The sequence below is a fragment of the Mytilus galloprovincialis genome, chromosome 8 (assembly GCF_965363235.1).
Source record: "Mytilus galloprovincialis chromosome 8, xbMytGall1.hap1.1, whole genome shotgun sequence".
Classification (NCBI taxonomy): domain Eukaryota; kingdom Metazoa; phylum Mollusca; class Bivalvia; order Mytilida; family Mytilidae; genus Mytilus; species Mytilus galloprovincialis.
In genome coordinates this window covers 43149340-43154224 of record NC_134845.1, presented here as the reverse complement: position 1 = coordinate 43154224, position 4885 = coordinate 43149340, and positions in this window count along the sequence as shown.

The following is a 4885-nucleotide window of genomic DNA, read 5'->3' as shown; positions in this document are numbered from 1 at the left end:
TTTACTCATCGTGTGATTTTTTGTTTTTTCCATTGCTGTTTAATTTTGACCCGAACAGTTTTGTCATTGCTTTAGAAAGATGTGTTTAGTGCAATTACATTACTATTTATGTTCATCTTAATAAACAATGATAAATGATCCAATGAAATAGAACAACGATATTGTACTTTAGCAGACGCCAAACACGGATTTGTCAACGATACAGCAATCATAAATTACAATAAAACAACAACAAAATATCTAAAGGTCAACAAACTGTGAATAATTTTAACATTGATTACCAAATATATATCATATGTTAATTAATGAATAAGTTCAAGCCATTTCTATCTTGTTGGACAATCGAGTTTTTTTTTTATTCGGGTAAAAACGAATTAGATCAAGGCAAAAAATGGCTGCTCCTGAGCACATGGAAATAACTAAAATGAAACACAAAGGAACCAGAATAAGTGACATGCGTTATGATATTACATCCCAGCTCCTTTGTTCTAACAGGGGTGATCTGAGCCGGATCACCTCAACCAGATCAACCCAGTTTGAGTTTTTTTGTTATGCATGCTTTCGTTTGTTCTGTAACATTTTGGCGGGAATGTCAAATCCACTATAAAACTTATAATTAAATAGACAATTATACGGAAAAGACTATCTATCAAAATTCACGTAGAAAAAATCCAGTGTATATGCTGGGATTCGAACTCAAGACCTTTAGCATATCAAGCCACGACACAACCATTACACCAGGATGACTGGATACGTACCATTAGAAATTTAACCTACTTAAAGGAAGCAACATATTTTTATAAGTGGGGCGAGTTGGTAGACCTTTATTCAGTGGGGTTTAAACCCTTTTCGTTAATAAGTGAGTTGTCAGTGATTGTTCAATTTGATATTACACTTTTTCAAAAGTGGGGCGAGTCGGTAAACAAGAGTGGTGCGATTTTTTTCATAAAGTGGCGATATAGGTTGGGCCGATTGGTCAGTGGGGCGAGTTGACATTGTTTGATATGTACTCATCGTGTTCGGGGGTAAAAAAGGGTATAAATCATATAGTAATGTATAAAGTATATTATAATGGTTGTGTGGCGTTCTAAACTAGATTTTATGAATTGTAAATGATTTTTCGTCTAATCTAAAACAGCTGGGATGTAAAATAGTTATCCCACTCGGACTTGGTGTGTCAGTGTTAGATCACCCTCTGGCCTCCGGCCATCGTGGTGATCTTACACTGACACACCGCGTCATCGTGGGATAACTATTAATGATCAATCTTTAAACTCACTCGGTTAGGTTTTCCGTAAGTTTTTTATAGATCAAAATTACATAAATAATACTCAGGTTTTACTATTGTTTAAATTTGAAATTATATCAATGGTACCCCAGACATTTTTTAACTATTATTTGTGAAAATAGATTGGTAATTAAACGAATGAACATATTCAATCACATGACACATAATTATTGATAAGTTATTCATAAGCAATGCTTGAGACCAATTATTCGGTCTCTCAAAGTAATAATCCTTATCACCCAACAAAAGATATATACCCTCAGCAACTAAAAATGTACTAGCAATAACGCAAACCTCTTTGTTTTAATGAATATCGATTTTAGCGCAGATGATAGAGCTATTATGTATTCGGAAAATTCAAATCTGATACCTTTTCATAGAGTATATGCATTAAGGAAAATACAAAAAATAATCTGATTTGATAGCAAGCTAAACCTCTCACTTAAATGAGAGTCATATACAAAACATAATATTGACAACAATGTATGAATTAAACAAACAGGCATAAAACACGGCTACCAGGATAATAATTGTGAACGCGATACACGTATTTTATCCCCGAGGGGAGAGGGATTACTTCCTTTATTTTATGGGTATGAGTGTGCCGCAAAACAAGGTCGCTTTTTCATGCCCTGCTGGTTATAACCGGGACCCTTTTTCATGTCTGTTGTTTAGAACAGGGTCGCTTTTACATGCCCTGCGGTGATAACAGGGTCTTTTTTTAAACAATGTATCTGTCTAGAACAATATCGCTTATTTAATTGTTTAAAATACAATCTAGAACCCGGTTTTAGAACAGCATATATTTCATACGGTTTAGAACAGGGTATACATTTTTTGAGCGTGTTTAGAACAGGGTATATGTTTTTCGATATTTCTGTTTAGAACAAGGCATGTTTTTCAATTTTTTCTGGTTAGATAAGGGTATGATTTGGCAAGTGCTGTCGGTACAGTTATACCCGATTTTATCTACATGCGACTTATCCGGGACGCTCGATTGAAATGCCAAATAGCCAAATAACTAAAACAAAGTAAGAAATCGAAGAACGCAGTGGACACAACTTAAATAATCCAATACAAGGGAAAAGTGAGACTTGATTTAAAAAAAAATAGGAGAAACATTGTAGAATTTATTAGTTAGCTGTAATTTCGAGGTAGATAATGACACTGACCTAAACCTTTCAAATGCATGCTCACCGAATCAACTAAAATTCTAATATTTGATTCATAACATATTTAAATATATATTCAAATTTCAAAATATATAATAAAACAATTAAAAACATCAACATTGAGTTATATTTTAGACAAAATAACCACTGAGATTACTCCAAAGAGTCCCGATGATTAAATGTCCAGAGAAAACAAAATATGGATAAATAGGCGGATAAACACGTGCAATCTCAAAATGTGTGTTTAATTGCATAACAAAGTAACCATTGTTATACCTTTTAAAATTGTTGGTGCTCGATAGTTTTCCCTGTTTCCCTTTTCTCTGATGACATTCCCTTTATGTCAATAACTGAATATGGTTTACAAATGCGTCACAACTCTCTAGCTAACGATCAAACTAATGTAAAAGGCTGCATAAATACGGATTTTAATGAGTTTGATTTATTTCCTTATGAGGTAATAGAACATCAGTATTTTAATGCGTCTATTGACAAAAAAAACCCTAACTAGCACCTTATAATGAAAAAAAAAAACATTATTTCAATATTTCGCGTCAAAAAAATTATGAAAAAAAATATTATGACTTGATGATTTGTCCGAATCATAGCTAAAGACCCTTTTTCTTTTGATATTTCACCATATTGTATCCTGAGGTATAAAGTTTTATAGTAAGTAAGTACAGCCCTTGGGTGGTGTAAACTTCGCCAAAAAACCGTGTATGGTGTAATGGTGTATGGTATATGGTTCAATGGTGTAAGGTGTATGGTGCTATGGTGTATGGTGTAAGGGGAATGGTGTAATGGTGTTTGAGGAATGGTGTGATTGTTTAACGTGCGATCGGGAATGATGTGAATGATGGTGTACGACATTTCATTGGTTGAAAACGAAATTCTTTTTATTTTATTTTTTCGAATTGTAAACATAAACAATAATAATAATCTTAATATTTGAAATTTAATTGCATTATGGGTAATTTTGGATCGTGTAGATAGAATCGGGAATGGTGTATGGTGTAATGTGTGAGGTGTATGGTGCAAAGGTGTATCGTGTATGGTATAATGGTACATGGTGTATGGTGTATGGTGTATTGTGTAATGGTGTATGGTGTTAGTGGGAAGTTTACACCATCCAATGACTGTAAGTAAGTAAGTAAGTAAGTAATTAGATTATTAAAGTGTCACAATTAATGCTCATTAAATACATACACAATTTAAAACATTCTTCAAAAATTAGGAAAATATTAAAAAATACAAAAAAATTACTTCGTACATCAACAATTTTTCACTTAAAAGAACAAAAAAGGTAGCATTGATCTAAAAACCTTGAAACATATTCTAATAAATGATAATTAAAGATTTAAGTTCTTTAAAAGTTATAAATTTATCTTTCTCCTTTTAAACATCAAATGTAATGTTTTAGCTAATTAGAATTGAATTTCATCCCTGCTCATAATATAATTTATTTTCTCTTCTACACTCAAGGAAATAAAAACATAATTTGATAGAATGGGTGAATTTGAAAGTTCCTCTCTCAAGTCCAAATAAAAATTACAGTTCATTAAAAAAATGCTGTTCAGTTTCATTTGTATTTCGATTACAAAACTGACAAATTCTTTCATATATATGCAAACAACACCTAACAGCTACATAATGAGTAACGGTAAAGGCTTCATTACCCAATATATAATTAGAAATATATAACGTAGCTTAATGAAAGTCACATGAAACGAGTGACAGGTAAAACAAAATGTGTATCCAATTCTTGAACCAATCTATGTATATATCATAAACGTAGTCTTCTGTGTACGATTTTGTCATTTTTTACGCATCTATATCGTTTAATATATATCTCTGTGTCTGTTATGATGTGACAGCTAATTAATTGTCGTGTTTTGGAGCCATAGTTTACCGATTGATACTTACGTTAGTACACAATCAACAAATAAGCATTGATATTGAGCGTGCACGTGCATAACATTACAATTAGATGATAGTTTATGTCCTAATGACAGATCTTTGCGTATTGCGACCACCGGATTTTTACGAGAAAGGTCACACTGATCAGTTCAATGCATACGGAAAACATACCGGCGAATTGTGAATGGAAGCAACAAATAAAAAAAGTTAAGTTATGAAAAACATATGCATTATTTTGTTTTAATTTGAAGTTTAATATGACTTAAAGAACTTACAAGTTTGTGGTTAACAAGAAAGACACATTATATTAAGTAAGAGTTATACGAAATCAAGATACTATTCAAAAGGATACATTTGAATCGTTATAGTACAATTATTAAAATATATAGACATATTTAAGATCTAAGTGGCCTTAATACATACGAAAAACATTTACTCTTTCCTGTTAACTTTCTTTTTGGTTACTATTTTTATCTGATCGTACTATTACACAATGATTATATGAATT